The sequence below is a fragment of the Sorex fumeus genome, unplaced genomic scaffold, assembly GCF_029834395.1.
Source record: "Sorex fumeus unplaced genomic scaffold, SorFum_2.1 ptg000006l, whole genome shotgun sequence".
Classification (NCBI taxonomy): Eukaryota; Metazoa; Chordata; class Mammalia; order Eulipotyphla; family Soricidae; genus Sorex; species Sorex fumeus.
The window spans coordinates 68,998,725-69,017,327 of NW_026606063.1; the positions used below are offsets into that span (position 1 = coordinate 68,998,725).

General features: G+C 43.3%; 1 pseudogene; it reads left to right on the plus strand.

Moving 5' to 3' along the window:
• The window catches only part of LOC130037785 (immunoglobulin kappa variable 1D-33-like), a 32,012-nt pseudogene extending 17,059 nt beyond the window's left edge, over positions 1 to 14,953 (plus strand).
• The last annotated feature ends 3,650 nt before the right edge of the window (positions 14,954 to 18,603 follow it).

Genomic DNA, 18,603 nt, shown 5'->3' on the forward strand with positions numbered 1-18,603 from the left:
CGCCCTTCTGTACTCACAATGGGGTACTCCTGGGACCTGGGGGAGCATGTACTCTGTGGGCAAAGTTCTGCTTCCCCACAGGGACTCACACCCCTGACTTCCCTGCAGCTGGGCTGATCCCCACACACATCCTACCCCCCTCTGCCTGCCCAGCCTGCCCAGTCCCCTCTCATTTGCAAGTTCTCAGAGTTCATGCCTGGACAATCAATAATAGTGTGTCACTATCAATTTCATATGTAGTCAGGTATAAATTAACAGCATAATCGCATTCTTAGTCCTGAAGAAACATCCAATAAATGTTCAGTAATCATGATGGAACAAAGTCATTCATCCTCAAGCAAAGGTAGCTCTCTCAGCAATCTCAAAACAGGCAGCACAACTCATTGCAAAGATTAGAGGCTGGACAAACTTTACAATTGTTTCTGTGTGCTCTTTATCCAACTCTTTAATGCTTCACAACATTACAGACCCCCTAAAATAACATGCAGCTTCTTTCTCCAATACCCCAACATAAAAGGTTTCTTTTATGTAATGGAAGCAGCACATATGAGGGCAGGGTAAAATTACCCCCACATGATTTACCCATGTTTATTACTGACACCCCAGATTGGTGCCATAAGCATGGGACTTACACTCGTAGTCCTGGTGTTATTTATTACTTCCTACAAACACTTTCTTAGCTGGGATATAATCACCACAGAGTCTTGTAGTTTATGATATGAAGCATGCCTGCATTTATTTATTTATTAGATTTTTTTTAGTGAAACACCATGAGGTACAGTTGTAGACTTACAAATTTTTGTGCTTGGGTTTCAATTATACAATGATCGAATACCCATCCCTCCACCAGTGCCCATTCTCCACCACCAATGATCCCAGTATCCCTCCCATCACCCATCCCTCCATCCCACCCTGCCTCTGTGGCAGGGCATTCCCTTTTTTTCTGATTATACCAGTTTATTAAATAAATGCAAAAGCATCAGTCAGTAGTAAGTACAATTGTGACAAATGCATAAAATGCACTGGGCATTAATCACTTAATACCTTGACATCCTGTTACTCATTGATTTGCTCGAGCAGGCACCAGTAACATCTGGGCATTGAACTTCTACATTATTTCAATCAAAGTCACGACAGCAGCAATGTTATATAAGTAACCAACGGATGATAAGGACATTTTATGCAATGGAGGAAATGAAATTATTTCTTATTCTGAGATTAAAGAATATCATTGAAAGGCATATATATACTGAATGGTAATACTTCAACCTATAATTGGGTATTAGTTCTCTGTGGGGTTAAATCAATATAATATAATCTTTACTATAAAGACTATACAATTGATTTGTAATTATAAAGTATGTATACTGTATTCTTTATAAAATATTGTTATTGAAAATTGATTGTCCAAACACACTCTTTGTCTCATCCTTGTAAATTTCACTCATCTGTTGAACAGCACATTAGAAACTTTCTTTACCTGGCTATTTTTAGAATCAGACAATGCCTGAATCTCATCAGACTCATGCTTTAATTGATTGACCTCATTGTCATAGAACAGCCTAAAGGATAGTGGTATTAAAAATACCCTCCATAGATTAGCAATATTTTTGCCATCATTTGATTGTACTGACATTGTATTGGTCCTGACTAATGAAGAGGTGAGGGCAATCATGAAAGAAAAACTTCAGCCAAGCAAAACAGATAAAATCTACCCATGCTGAAGACCCTTTCTAAATTTACAAAATAAAAAATTATAGTTGGTTCTAACAACATCACAGTATTATGAGATATGATATAAATTTGGGGAACCAGATTGGGATTAATTGAGGTGCTTTCTTATTCAGAATCAGTGATTCTGAATATTTGCTCAGTCTTCGTTATTGGGACTCTACCTGTGAAAACTGGATCTTAGCTCCTGCAGGCAACTGTCCAGCGAAGATCTAGCAGTTATAGCCACCTAGTAGGCCAGTCTTCCTTCTGAGACTCTAACTAGTTTTGAGGCAGGCAGGTAGATAGGAAAGGGCCCAAGGCAATGGAATTCTTGGGAAGTAACAAAACCAATAGTCCTGAGAATGCAAAAAGCCCACCTTGCAGACACAGGAAATAAGGCCTCATAAAACTTCACCTGGTGCCAGCACACCTAAAGAAGGCTGGACAGCTGCTCCCAAAGAGAACCATCAGGAACTAAGATCAGAAAAGGAATTTCAGGGGCTGGAGAGATAGTACAGCGGGTAGGGCGTTTGCCTTGCACGCAGCCGACCCGAGTTCGATTCCCAGCATCCCATATGATCCCCTGAGCACCGCCAGGAGTAACTCCTGAGTGCAGAGCCAGGAGTAACCCCTGTGCATCAGCAGGTGTGACCCCAAAAAGCAAAAAAATAAAAATTAGAAAAGGAATTTCAAATGACCATTAGCCACTCCCAACTCTAACTTTTTGGAAATCACCCTAGCAGGAGAATCTTACATAGCTAGAAGACACATGAGGCAGCTTGGAAAAAACCCTATGATAGGGTTTTTCAATTTGAACAAAGGAAGAGTGTGCATATGCTGCCTGAGCCCATGTGCTGCTTGTGCTCATATGTCCAAGCACATGTGGTACTCAAGCACATGGGCTAAAATATGTTTTTACTTCAGTGGTCATCACCTCCTGAAATTCTTTTCTATGAGATAGGTCAAAGACCTATAAGGCATGGGTAAGGCCTACAATGGTTTTCCTTTCATGCAAAGAGCAATTGCTCACTCCAGCCTGAGTCCATAGTTCCCTAAGAAATTGGGTAGTGGGAATTAACGCCCATGCTGAGAAGACCAAGTGGACATCAGGTGTATCTTGATGGCCAACTCATTTCGCTGGCGGTCAAGGTCCATGGCTTGCTGGGACATCATCCTAGACTATTATCAGTCCTAGTCTTCCCAGATGGTCCTGGTGTGGCAGAGGTTTATCTAGAGAAAGTGGTCATTTCTCTTCTCTCTGCCTCATATATGCCATCCCTTGGGGTCCACCTACTTCAGTTTGTACCATTCTTTACCTTACTGATAATTGAATGATATGCTTATGTTGTCGTTATGTAGTAAACTAAATTGTAAGCAAATTATAATTGTATCTGACAGGTTTTTATAAGTGGGAATTAGCACTTTGAGGTCTGAACAACATAGTATAAACACAAATTTGCTAAACTGAAAATTCCCCCAAATTTTCTGAATCAGAAACTGTAGGTTAGGTCCATAAATCCATAATTCACTAAACCATCCAAGTTTCGTTGGTATGTACTCATACTTGACTTAGTATAAGGTAATTTTTATTGTTATCACTATTATATTATCACTATTATATTTTGACTTCAGATAGTGGCTGGACTGTTCATTCCTTGAAAATATTTGTTGCTTGTGTAAATTCATAATTAATTATTACGATTCCTTTCCATGAAAGTTTCTTATTTTTCAATACATCCCTTTCTTGGTTTATCCTGCTCAACACACATAGAACTTCTGATTTTGTTGCCCATGTTGGGAGAAAGAAAAAATAATTAAAGAACAAACATTAGGGTTTACAATTATGAAAAGATGCAAGAGTTAAAATAATTTTCTCTCTACCCTTCTACCTTTTTGAATGACACCTCCTGTAATTAAAGATTAAGAGCAATTAAAACAGAAATTCAATGACATATGTTTCCTGTATATACGGGAGGTATTAACCAATACATTTTAGAAAATGGAGTAATTCTGCCCAAGTCATCATTTTGAACATCATCTCCGGAGCCAGAGCAGTAGTATAGGTGTTAAGGTGTAGCCTTGCATGCAATCAACCGAGAATGGAACCCAGCACTACCTGGTCGCCTGAGCATAGCTGTGTGTGGCCCTACAGATCTCTGAGTACTGTCCCCAAAGAAGAAATATATCCATTTAAATAGAAAATAATATGGGACTGAAGCAGTAGTACCACAATAAGGCGTTTGTCTTGTGCATAGTCAACCTAGTTTTCATCCCCATCCCCCACATAACGGTCCCCTGAAAACCTCCAGAAGTGAGCCCTGAGCACCACTGGGTATAGTCTCCCCTACCTCCCACCTGTTCTCCCCCCACAACACACACATACCAGAAGAAAAGAAAAGAATATGATGGAGGCACTTATGGGGGGTAACTAGACAAAGCACAGTAAACAAGGTTATTTTTTATGCAGATTTAAGTCCTGACCTTCACCATTGTTCAGTTTCTAGAGATTCAGAATAATTTTTCCTTCCTGGGGCTGTGAGGGGAGAAGCTTACATATGAAAATTTCCCGTGCAAATCTAAATATCTCAGACATAGGGCTAATTTTCACTTTGCTCAAGTTTTACTGTTTTCTGTAGTTGTTCAACAAAAATAAATTCTTAATAATTAATATGCCAAAGAGATATAGTTTGAGGTGAATAATTGACACCCTGTTAGAGTTTTCAAAATCTAATAATGGGCCTGTAGCACAGAAGTAAGAGTTTTGCCTTGCGTACAGTTGACCCAGATTTGATTCTTTTATTTATTTATTTATTTTAATTTATTTATTTTTAATTTTTCTTAGTGAAACACCATGAGGTACAGTTTTAGACTTACAATTTTTTTGTGCTTGGTTTTCAGTTATACAATTATCAAGTACCCATCCATTCACCAGTGCCCATTTTCCACCACCCCATCCCCCCATCCCATCCTGCCTCTGTGGCAGGGCATTCCCTTTTGTTCTCTCTCTCCTTTTGGGTGCTATGGTTTGCAAAAGAGGCATTGAGTGGCAATCATGTTTGCTCTATAGTCTGAATGTAGAGTCAGGAGAGTAACCCCTGAGCACTGCAAGATGTGCCCCAAAACCAGAAATGTTTTGGAGTGACTCCCAGGAATGCTCTAGGATTATCCCTGGCTATGTGCTAAGAGGACACTCCTGGTGGCATATAGGGGGCCATTAAGTGGATCTGGAATTGAACTGAAGTCAGTTGTGTGCAAGACAAGCACCTTAACCTATCTTAGTGTACTTTTGAAATAATTTTACCTTATTTACTCTTTTTGATGGAAACTTTCAAATTTTCTAGATAAAAGATACAGTTGGGTATTTATAATCACTTATTTTGTGAAAATGTTAACTGTAGAGCATAGGATCAGAGACTAAGAAGATATTGCAATAATTCCAGCTATATGCCAGTCACAGTCTAGATACGTTGCAAGATACAAGTATATTTTGTGAGGCAGGTAAAATTAACCCTACTTTTAAGTTTGTGAGGGTTCATATGGGCTAAATAACTAAACCAAATTATTTCTAATAATTAGAGATCACACACAGCAGAGTCTGGCAAACTCCCCATGGCGTACCCAATATGACAAATACCAGTAACAATGAAGTGTCTCATTCTCCTAACTCTGAAAGAGCCTTGAATATGACACTTTAAGAAAAAAAATCTCAGGGCTAGGATGAAGGAGACACTACTGGGGCCTGCTCGAGGCAATCGACAAATAAAAGGATGGTCGTGATCAGTTGTGATAAAGAAACCAGAGAAACATCCTCTGTCCCCACAGGCACCACACAGGAGAGGCTTGTGAGGACAAGGGGACGGAGGGACTCCTGTTGACAGGAGGAGGGCCTCACCAGAAGTGACCCTGAGGAACCTAGATCTTTCTTCTCCACCTTACCAGATTGAGAGAATCCCGTGTGTGTGGTGAGAGCTCCGAGGCTGTGTGTTCCTGTGAGGGAACCTGAGCTGACAGGACCAGCCTCAGGGGCACCTCAGGGCAGGGGGGCTTCACTGTTCTCCCCACTCTCACCCCTCACTTCTCCTGCTCTGAGGAAGAAGAATCAGTATTCATTCTTGGCTAATTGGTTGAGAGTCTCACATTGCTCATAGGTAATTCCTCCTTCAGGCAAAGACATTGTGTACAGCAGACAGCAGGGTCTCTCACAGCTCAGTGTCAGACACTAGGGAAGGAGAGGCAGGAAGAAGCAAGACTCTAGTTGCTGTATTTTGAGGGAAAAACCGGTAAACATTTCTTCTATTTTTATCTTATCAAGATTATGAAGCCTTGTTACTAAGAGGCGGCTATGTTTTCTATGTCAAGCGCATTGTACATAAACATAATTCAATTCACTAGATCCAGGAAAGGAATATTTCTAGTACTTGTTTCTAACAATATGTAATATATGTTAACCTGATACCAACATACAGCAAAAAGTTGTTGATTCCTATTTCTGTCTTATAATCTGAGTCTTTGAATATCTGAGCAGGGAATTATCTAATGCTGGATATGTGGGAGATGGACATGCAACACTGTACGAGTTTTCTTAAAGATGATTTGGACACATTTTCACAGGAATAAATTACCAAATACACCAGAAATCTGTTACTTGCAAAAGATAAATGGATACAAGTCCAGTTATTGCACATGAGACTGACAAAAACATCCCTAATCAATAGTCTATCTTTCGAGCAACCCCAAAAGCTATCAGTTCTTTTATATATAGAAAAGAAAAAAACAAAGTCGCTGCTCAACACTGTTTACAATAGTCAGAATCTGGAAAACACCCGATGCCCGAGAACAGATGACTGGCTAAAGAAACTTTTGTACATCTACACTATGGAATACTATGCAGTTCTTAGAAAAGATTAAATTATGAAATTTGCATATAAGTGGATTAACATGGAGACTATCATGCAAAGTGAAATGAGTCAGAAAGAGAGGGACATACATAGGAAGATTGCACTCATTTGTGGAACATAAAGAACAGTATGGGAGGTTTACTCTCAAGAACAGTAGAGATGAGAACCAGGAGGATTACTTCACGGCCCGAAAACGGCCTCACATGCTGGGAGAAAAATCAGTTCAGATAGAAAAGGAACAGCCAAGTAAAGATGCTTGGAGGACCCACTCGGGATGGGAGATGTGTACTTAGAGTAGACCATAGACCAAACATAGTCACCACTTAATACCTGCATTGCAGACCACAACACCCTAAAGGAGAGAGCGAGTTAAAAGGAAATCCACCTGCCACTGAGGCAGATAGTGGCAGAGGGGAGGGGAGAGGGATACTGGGAACACCGGTGGTGGAGAAAGGGCACTGGTGGAAGGATGGGTACTCGACACTGTATGACTGAAACTTGAGCACGAAAGTTTGTAAGTTTATAACTATATCTCACAGAGATTCATTAAAAACCACAGCACTCAAAAAGAGAGAGATAACAAAAGGGAATGCCCTGCCACAGAGGTTGGGTGGGATGGGGGATGGGGGGTGGGAGAGATACTGGGACCCGTGGTGGTGGAGAATGGGCACTGGTGGAGGGATGGGTATTTGATCATTGTATAACTGGAAACCCAAGCACAAAAATGTGTAAGTCTACAACTGTACCTCATGGTGTTTCACTAATAAAAAAAATTTTAAGAAAAAAAATAAAGAGAAAAAATTGAATTTTTTTTAAAAAGTCACTGCTCAATTGAGATGTGCCCCTCCCTTACCATATTTTGACACTCATGCACCCAAACATGTTTTTGCATGTAGTCCCAGGGGAGCATCTGTATTTGAGTCTGACATAAAGTTTAACTCTGACTTGCTTTCACTCACCAGGACTCCTCATGTCAACTTCTCAAAATGAGGTTCCCTGCCCTAGTTCGGGGGCTTCTGATTCTCTGGTCCCTGGAAAAGGACACAGTGGATGTAAGAAATGGAAACAGTTCAGGAGGGAAGTGTGGGGATCCTTGCAGGTTTGTCTGTGTGTTGATGGAGTAAGTGATGTGAGAGTCAGAAACATTCTGGAAGGAACAAGGGTCTGTGCTCTGGAGAGATACGATGAGAAAGTAGAGATGACACAGTGGATTAGAGGCTACTGTCTCATTTCTAAACTCTCTTTTTCATTCCCAGGATAAAGGTTTGATGTATAAGTATAAAGCATTCAAGAAATGGCAGTAAGGAAAGGGAGTATCCTGGAAAAAATCAGAAAACAATGAAGTTGATCATATGTGAATGGAATCTTGCACTATTTTCAATGTATTTTCTAATAAGATCCAGAGGTGATGTTGTGCTGACCCAGACTCGACTGTCCCTGTCCATCGTCCCTGGAGAACCGGCCTCCATATCTTGCAGGTCTAGCCAGAACCTCGTACATAGTAATGGAATCACCTACCTGGGCTCATTCTATGAGAAACCATAAAAACCTCCAAAGGGCTTGATCCACAGAGTTTTTGATACTCAGGTGTCCCAAACAAGTTCAATGGCAATGTGTCAGGGACAGATTTTATTCTTCAGATTAGCAGAACAGAGCCTGAGGACACTGGAGTTTCTAACTGCATGCACTTTAGAAGTTTCCATCCACAGTGATACAGCCCCAAACATGAACCTCCCTATTTGGTCGGGGCCAGATGTGCACAGTTGTTATTTGCTGGTGAGCAGACAGCAGAGTCTCTAAGTCAGTGAGAGGAAGGCATTGGGGATCTTAGGGGAGGAGACTGCAGCTGTGTGACTGAACCATGGGAGTCCCTGCTGTTACTGCAGACACCCCACATAAGGCGAGGGTCAGAGGCACAGGACTGGCCATCCATGTCACAACAAGAGACAAAGGGGGATCTTCTGTGAATGAATAATTTTAGTGAACTGACAGTTATGGGAAGCCTAACCTCATCCTCCCTGCCTTGCCCACTTTAGTATGGGAAATATTACTACCTAAGTACAAGATGATTGACACAAATCTTTTTAAGAGCCTCTTAAAGCATGATGGAATTTGCTTTTGATGTACATACACTTTAATTAAAAAGTGCATCCTATGTCGAGGGAAGAGACAGTAAAGTGGGTAAGGTCCTGGCCTTGCATGTGGAAAACTCCAGTTGGATCCAGAGGACCCATATAATTCCCTTGGGGAGTCTCCCCTAAGCCTTGAATCAGCCCTGAGCACTGTCAGGTGTGACCCCCAAAGAATCAAACACAGAAACAAAGTAAAAGTACTTAACAGTTCTTTCATCCAGGGTTCGGCTGTGGGACTGACCAAGGACATCTCAGCATGTGTAGCCACGGGATGACAGAGGACAGTCATCTCCTGTAAGCCCAGGGACATACACCTCCCTGTCCTGCTGCTGGACTGGGTGGCAGGTGGGCCAGTGGGCTGGGAACATAGTTGATTTTATGCCATTGTGAAATTTGTATAAAAGACAAAATCATCCATCACAAAAACTATCAATTTCACATCTAGTCAAATAGAAATGAATTGTCTAACACCACTCTCAGTTTTACTTCCAAAGAAACTTCCAATGACTTCTCAGTAATTGTCAAGCAAAAAAGTCATTCATCATCAACTGCAAAACCCTGTAGGAACAAGCAACACAATTTATTGCAAATATCACATGGTGGGGCAAAGTTGACGTTTGTTTCATTGTGTTTGTTCTCCATCTCTGTAATGCAGTGCAACATGCAGACCACACAGAAGCCGACAGCTTCCATTTCCATATCCCCAAGAGAGAGGGTATCCATCTCAGAACTGGTAGTACTTCATATCATGGGAGCTTACAATTACACACCATGTGATTTATCCACATCTGTCTCTGACACCCAGATCGATGACATGAGCATGGGCAAAGTGTGGTTAATGATTGGGAAATTGGTTTTCCTGGTGTTGCTTATTGTTTCCATAAAATACATTGTTAGCTGGGAAATTGTCTACTATGGTGTTGAATAGTGTATAGGACAGGACAGGGTTGCATTAAAGACATGATTTCAAAGTATACTAAACTGAAATATAAAATGGCTATTGAGTTGCACTAGCTGTGTTTCAATTCTCTCTACTGCTATCATTTGTAGAGCCAGTCATACATTGGAAAATGCAACACAATCTCACACCAAAATCACTCTGGACCAGGCATACAACTGACAGAGAAAACATGCTTCTCATGTTTGAGGTTCTGGGTTTGAATCCTAAAACACCATGAAATCATTTTAGAACATCAATGGTTGAATTGTTTCTTTGGGTCTCTCATAAAGTAGTAGAAACAATCCTTATGAGTCTTGGTCTAGAGCTAATGTCATGAGGGCTCCTCAATGTTGCATTCACTGTGGTTCTCAGAGCAGGTCTGGGTATCCTGAAAGGGGGAAGGAGGCTGCATTAGCCACTCTAGAGAGGAGCCAGGAGCCCACTTCTTTCTGCCATCACACGTTTTGTGTGCCATTGTCCTTACAGTCTCCTCCTCATCTCTGTGATACTCCTGCCTTTTAGAAAATAATATTTGTGACATATCCTGGCATCACAGTTCCTAGTACTTGTCTATTTCAGCCTGTCTTCTCAACTCACCTCTCATCGGAGGTAACCTCAACTCTGGTCACCTCCAATATGATAATAGAAATTGGAAATGTTCAATCACAAAGAGAACTGAGTATTAAAAGCAGGAAAAAGGGATATACATGATAACATTTGATTAGCTGTGTTGCAAACCATAATGCCTAAAAGGAAAGAGAGAGAGTTAAGAGACTGAGAGAGAGAAAAGTGCCTGTCATAGAAGCAGAGTGGAGTCGGAGGTGGGGAGGAGAAAATAAAAAGAGTGAAAAAATGTCTGATCACAAGTTAGTCATTTCTCCTCAACTAACTAACCATTCTATTAGGAATATGAATACTTTGGTTTTTTTCACGTTGTTGTGTGAAACTTCCCCTTTAGGAAAGAGCTCAAGGTCCAGATAGTCCTGTGGGTAAAAATTTAGATCTGAGAGTATATAACTAGGCACACAAAAATATACCCAAACAGTGTAAGTGTACCTGAAAATGATAGATTAAACTGTTTAGTGTCTTTGAATAGTAGAGGGCACCAAAGGCAAAGAAAAGAGAGAGAGGGAGAGGAAGAGAGAGACAGAGAGAGAATCCAGAATTTATGCTTAAAGATTGCTGCTGATTGACTCTGAGACAGTCCAGCTTCTGCTCTTCATTGAATGTGGAGGTACTCACTCACTGTCCTTAATGTCTCTGCCAAACAATGGCTCACATGTTGGGGCCCAGGTTGCAATGGCATTGCGTTGGATACGGGGATTCCTGTGAGGTCCCTGGGAGTATCCAGTCCATACTGTATCTTGCACAGTCTTTGTATGTGTATTTATTTATAGTTTGTGTGTCTCTTTGTTTCGTTCTCAACGACTGACACTGATGGACTGAGGTTAAAGGTGACAATTGATTGGCTTCTGCAAGGTACATCTTTGCATACATCAGCTTGGTGACAGACATTATAGTATTTCTTCCAAAGACTTGGGGAAGGTCTCTTTAAATTGCAGAAGCTCAGAGATCATCAACTATTAAGTTACTGTATCAAACAGGGGCCACGAGATGACAGACAAACCCCATACGCGACAAGAGAGACCCTGAATCCTAGAAACCCTGAGACAGTAACAGGTCCATAGTCAGCAGGGACAAGGCTGTGGTGGCAAAGTGTGAAAGCTGTTAGAGTCTGAGTTGTAGCCAGATTTTCACCCTTTCTTTCTGTGGGGATAGAATTCCTGTCCTGCCTCTCTGCTGTGAACTTTTGATCCTCAATCCAATGCACACAATTTGACTTAAGTTCCTCTGTGATATTTCGAGATAGAGAGGTAGAGTCGCTTCAGGTAAAATGAGCCCACAGAAGGGGGAATAGATGGGAGTTTAGGGACACCAGGGAACACTGCGCTGAAGCTCCCTCCAAGTCCCAACAGGCATAAATTCCAAGAGAGGCTTGTGAGGACAAGGGAATAGAGGGGCTCCTGCTGACAGGAGGGTCTCACATGAAGTGACCCTGAAGAACCTTGACTCTCCAGACTCCCAAGGTGTGAGAATCCCGTGTATGTGGTGTGAGCCCCCAGCCTGTGTGTTCCTATGAGGGAGCCTAAGCTGATGCTTCACACCTGGCACCCTCTGAGCAGGGTTGGCTTCAGGGACAACAAGAGAAGGTGGCCCTGTGGCAATTTTCCTCCTTTTTTTCCTTCTCTTCTGACTGCTGAGGAGAACTCAGAACTTCATTTTATCAGGCAACAACTTGTTGATAAAACTGCTGGCTATTCCACCAGAAATCCATCAAACCGAATAAACTATAACCTTGATAGTAATGTTTTGAATGTCTTTATGTTACTCCACTCAGATGCCCTGAGGAATACAATGCGACCCACCTCCATTTCCCGCTCGCTGTTCTAGGGCAAGGTCAGTGTCCCTTCAGGGCCTATATGAGTGTTCAGAGCATCAGAGACTGAATCTAGCTCTGAAGCTTCTGCTCAGCCCATTGCCCCCGAGGCTCTGCAGGATGGTTACAGCTGCTCTGTCCCCTCCTCACCATCAGAGAGGGTGTTAGAGTTTAATAATCACACATTAGCTGCCACCGGAGCTCACACAACCTCTGTGTACTAAACCCCCATCTGCTGTTCATGTGGTGGAATGCGCAGTCTTAGGGCCTCTTGTGACAACAGGATTGTGTGAACACCCTGGAGTCTCATCCTTCTTCTCCCCCAACCCTCCCCCTGGCCATAAAAACCACCTGAGGGCAACTCCTCTGGAGCAGACAGTGCAGGCAAAAGTGTGTGTCTGATCTGAGCTGTTCTTCTGAGTACACACACCGAGTTCACCTGCCTTAACTCTCCCCTGGTGTCCTTTGTAACTGAGGTCTCTTTCTCTCTCATCCTGCCATTAGAAACCCTTATTCTGCCCTCAGTGAATCCCTGTGCAGAATTATTCTTTGGTAAGTGAGCTGATGAGAATCATAGAGGAGGGGTTGGTTAGAATTTTGTTCATGAGGCCACTGGTGATCCAGTGAGAGCAGAACCCTAGCAGGATTAAAAACCAATGGTGGATTGAGGTGTGTGTGTTGGAGCAGGGGGAGATCTCTCCTGTCTGAGTCAGATGTTAGGCCTCAAACGACTCTGGAGGGTCCTATCAGGGTCCCTGCAAGAACGTGAGGCTCCCTGTGGTGCCCCTGTCTGACAGAGGCATCGTAGGAGGCTCCAGTCACAGGCTGTCAGGGAGGAAACTCATTTCCACTAGAATCCATGATCACTGTAGGGCTCCCCTGGGACCTTCTGTGTTACCTTCCATGGATCGCAGACCCTGCCCAGGACTCTGGATTCCTCAGAAACAGAAAGCTGCACTCTGGGCCAGCAGTTCATAGAGGAGAGTCCTTGGATATCAATAAGCTTGATGTAGACTGTCCATGGGCCTTTCAATTTTTTGTTGGTTTGCATTCCCAGGAGCATTCTATTGAAAGAAGAAACAGTGATTGAATGGGGTGAGGTGGTGGAGCTTGGGAATTCATCACTAGAGGCTATACTGACTCATCTCACCCAGCACTCTACCCTCACCAGCTCATAGGCCCCTGTTAGAGCCTAGATCCCAGGTTTGGCACTGCCTTATGCCCACTTTGATGCCCAACTTAAGACCTGTGAGTCATTACTCTTTGGGGTTATACCCTAACCTTACTTGAGTCTCAATGCCTTGCACCTTGGCTTGCTGAGAGCTTCCAAAGTTAGAAGAGATGTGTGGAAAGATAGTACAGTCTGTAGGGTGTTCGCCTCAAATGTGGCTAACCCAGGTTCAGTCCTTGGCTTCCCATAGGGTACCCCAGGCCCCCATCACTGAGCCTTGTTAGGAGTGATTTCAGAGTCTAGTGCCAGGAGTAACCCCAAGGAACTGCAACATGTGGTCCAAAAACAAAAACAAACAAAAAGAAAAAAAGAGATGTGTGATGTAGGATGTGAGCTAAAGGAGCACAGTGGATTCAAGGGAATTCGGTGGAGGAGACTCATTTCATCTATCCCTTCTGGACTCATTTCCATCTGGGCAGCTCAGAAGAGAATCTTTCAGGGAAAGGGGGACTGAAAAACATGGAACACTGTTCAAAGAGAAAAGAGTGAATGTCGGCGGTTCTGGGAAGGCAGGGAGCTTTTCTAAACGTGTAGAACAAACCCCACAATCTGAAGCTGAGGTTGAAGTGGTGAGACTGTCTCTCAGGAATGAAATTGGACACAGACTGTTAACCAAGGCCCCAAAGGTTTTCTGCTGTTAACATATATGTTCGATTGGTAATGATCACATCTCTAAAACCAATAATACCAGGATATCAATGCTAAATGGAAGATTGGATGTCCTGAATTTGATCCAAAGATGTGAAACTGAAGGAGTCTACAATTCCTGTGACGAGTCCGTGTGGCTGTGGTCTGACAGTGCCTGTCCCTGGGCAAAGATAGCAAGTGGCCTTGTACTGATTTTCAGGAGACCAGAGGACCCCCCCTTCTGTGCTCACACTGGGGGCCTCCTGGGGCCAAGGGAGGAGCATGTTCTCTGTGGTCAAAGTTCTGCTTCCCCACAGGGACTTGCACCCCCCTAACTTCCCTGCACCTGGGCTGGTCCCCACAACACCCTCCCCCCTCTGTCTGCCTACCATGCCCAGCCCTCTCTCATTTGCAAGTCCTCAGAGCTCATGCCTGGACACTGAATAATTGTCTGAGTCACCCTGCAGGGTCAGTGTCTGTCACACCCAGAGTGGACATGAGGGCCCCTGTGCAGCTCCTCAGCTTCCTGCTGCTCTGGCTCCCAGGTAAGGAAGGAAATGAGGGTTTACATAAAATTGGACTGCCTGTCTCTTCAGGGAAATTATCTAACTTCTGATTAATGATGATTATGTCCACTTATATATTTTTTATCTCAGGTTCCAGATGTGATATCCAGATGAGCCAGCCTCCATCCGTGTCTGCATCTCTGGGAGAGAAAGTCACCATCACCTGCAAGGCCAGTCAGAATGTTAACAATTGGTTAAACTGTATCAGCAGAAACCAAGGAAAGCTCCTAGGCTCCTGATCTATGCAGCAACCAATTTAGGGCCAGATGTCCCTTCCCGGTTCAGTGGCAGTGGATCTGGGACAGATTTCACTCTCACCATCAGCAACCTTAAGCCTGAGGATGCTGCCACTTATTACTGTCTACAGTATGATAAGCTCCCTCCCACAGTGATACATGTCAGAACATAAACCCCCAGAGATCAGCTATGTAAGGCTGGGCTGTTCCTCCCAAAGCCTCCGCGGCTAAAGGTGTGTCAAATGCAGCCAGGCTGTACAATGCTGGACAGTTCTGTTACATGTTGAAGAAACATCTTTAGTCTCCATTATTCTCCTTCTCATTCCAGCAGCACAGACATGACAACAGATCTGCTGATTAAATTTGTAGAGATTATTTTCCAGAAGTAATCAGTGACTGTGTCATTCAGAGTTCCTATGTGCTGGCCTGGGCACTCTAGAAAACCTAGAATCCATGTTTTAATAGATATTTTTAATAATCACACATATTGCCACCCCGCTTGTGAGGACACGTGAGCAGCTTCATAGCCTCACACTGAGGGAGGCTCACAGGGTGCATCCTCCCCTGCCATGATGTCCTGTCTGATGTGGGATCATAGGCTGACTCCCCAGAGGTTCCTTGCTCAAGTAGAATCTGTGGGTTCTGACCGGGTCCGGATAATTTCAGAAGAGGCACGAAGTTGGGTTGAGAAGTCGACATCAGGAGTCAGGAGTCCTCTGCTCCCTGAAATTTTGCCATGCACACCTGTCATTTCTTCCTACTTCCTTAATATCTTTCTGAAATTACACCCATGTCATGTGAGGATGAAAGAAACTCGCACTTAACTCCTGGTGACACACAACCCTCCTGAATTCCTGTCCTCTTTTAGCGGTTACTTCCCAACTAGTTGACCAGTTTATTTAGAAGGAAATTCTTTTTTTTCTTACTGACTGGATTGATAATATTTATTGTAGTATCTATTTCAAACACTTATCAAAAGTCTCGAAAAGGTTCACTGACACAAGCAGTGAAATCATTTCTGCTGCTGTATCAGAAAACAGCCACTATTTGGGAGACAGAGCCCAGAACTGACAAGGCAGAGCATGGATCTTAGAAGTGCTGGGACAAAAACTGAGTTAGTGTCCCATGGTCAATAGAGGTAGCGGGTCCTGTGGGTGTGAAGGTAAATGTATGAAAGTAGCTCTCAGAGGCTGATTTTACACAAATGATCACGTTCTCTACAATGTGAGCACAAGTGCAGTACAAGCTGTTCTGCAGTTAACGTTTGTGGGGGCGCCCATGGTCTCCACATCTCCAACTGACATCATGACTTAATTTCACTTTGACAATTAGTAGATACAGACAATAGACTATAGCTGAATGTGAAATGAGGTCCCAGGAGGGGAATTAGATGAGAGTATAAAGAGACCATAAAAACACCCTCTATCCCTCCAGGCTCCACACAGGAGAGGCCTGTGAGGACAAGGGGAGGGAGGGGCTCCTGCTGACAGGAGGAGGGTCTTACCAAAGATGACCCTGAGGGATCTAGACCTTTCCTCTCCAGCCTCATAGAGTAAGAGAATCCCATGTGTGTAGTGAGAGCCCCCAGCCTGTGTGTTCCTGTGAGGGAGCCTGAGCTGCGCTTCACACCCAGCACCCTCTGAGCAGAATCAGTCTCGGGGGCACCTCAGGCCATGGGGGCTTCACTGTTCTCCCCACTTCACTCCTCACTGCTCCTACTGCAGAGGAAGAAGAATCAGAATTCATTCTTGGTTAATTGGGTGAGAGTCCTACATTGCTCCTGCAAGCAAAGACATTGTGTCCAGCAGACAGCAGGGTCTCCCACAGTTCAATGTCAGATACCAGTGAAGGTGAGGCAGGAAGGAGCAGGAGTCTAGTTTCTGTTTTATGAGGGAAAAACAGGAAAAATTTTCTCCTATTTTTATCTTATCAACGTTATAAAGCCTTGTCAGTAAGAGGGGGTTATATTTTCTCTAAAACTCGTTGTATGTAAACATAATGAATTCAATTCCCTAGGTCCAGGAGAAGGCAATTTCTAGTACTTGATTCTAACAATATGAAACATATGTTTACCTGATACCAACAGACAGCAAAGAATTGTTGACTCCCATGACTGTTAAAATCTGTGACTTTGAATATCTGAGCAGGGAATTATCTCATACTGGACATGTGGGAGATAGTGACGTAACACAGCCAGAAGTTTCCTAAGGATGATGTGGACACTTTTCATGGGAATAAAGTATCTAGAAGTCTATTGCTAGTAAAAGATAAAGGGACAAATGCACAGTTTTTCCATATGAAGACTGAAAAATATTCCCTGTTAAAGTCTCTAACTTATGAGCAATCCCTAAAGCTATTCGTTGTTTTATATTTAGAAAAGTAAAAACAAAGTTAGCTTGCTCAAATGAGAGGCACCCCTTTTTAAGCATGTTTTGACACCCATGTATCCATCCGTGTATTTGCATGATGTCCCAGGGGAGGATCTATAGTTGAGTCTGATTAACTCTGACTTGCTTTCACTCACCAGGATTTCTCGCTTAACTTTTAAACTTAGTTTCCTTGCTCAGGTCGTTGGCTGCCTATAGTCCGGCCCCAGATAAGGACACAGAGGACATGATAAATAGAAAGAGTTCAGGAGGGGAGTGTGGGGTCTCCTTGCGGGTCTTTCTCTCTGTGTGTTGATGGGGTAAGTGATGTAAGTCAGAAACATTCTGGAATGAACAAAGGTTTTTGCTCTGGAGAGATGTGACGAGAAAGTAGAGAAGACACAGTGCATTAAAGGTTACTTTCTCATTTCTAAACACCTTGTTCATTCCCATGATAAAGGTTTGATGTATAAGTATAAATCATTCAAGAAATGACAGTGAGGAAAGGGAGTATCTTGGGGGAAAATCAGGAAACAATGAAGTTGAGCATATGTGAATAGAATCTTGGACTATTTTCATTTCCTTTTGTAATTAGGATCCAGAGGTGATGTTGTGCTGACCCAGTCTCCACTGTCCCTGTCCATAATTCCTGGAGAACCAGGCTCCATCTCTACAGTCTAACCAGAACCTCATACATAGTAATGAAATCACCTACTTGGGTTGATTCTAAGAGAAATCAGGAAAACCGAAAGGGTCTGATGTACAGAGTTTCTGATGCTCAGATAGCCCAGACAGGTTCAGTGGCAGTGGGTCAGGGACAGATTTCACTCTTCAGATTAACAGGGTGGAGCCTGGAGGACATTGGAATTTCTGAATACATTCACCTTTTGAGTTTCCATCCATAGTCATACAGCCCTGAACACCAACTCCCAGCATGGCCAGGGCCAGATGTCCACACTTGTTCTTTGCTGGTGAGGAGAAAGCAGAGTCTCTGAGTCAGTAAGAGGAAGGAATTGGGAGCCTTTGAGGACAAGGCTTAAGATGGTGGCTCTGGACCATGAGAGCCCATGCTGCACTGCAGACATTCCACAGTGGGGCCGGGTCAGAGGCACAGGCCTGGCAGAGCAGCAGGTATGCCAGGGGTTATGTACAATGAATGACCTGTTGTAGTGAACTGACAGCTGATGGGAAGCCATCCTCCGTGCCTTACCCACCCACATTTGTATGGGAAATGTTACTACCTAAGTATCAGGCAAGTGACACAGTTTGTCCAATAAGATCCTAAACTATAACGGAACTACTGCACTATGTACATTTGTGTAGTGAACTGCTTCATATGCGGTTGAAGAGATAGCAAAGTGTTTGCCTGGCATGTGGTTGACCTGGCTGGAACCCTGCACCCCAATTTGGTCCCCTCCAGAAGTGAGCCCTAAGTCAGGAATAAGCCTAAGCATTGG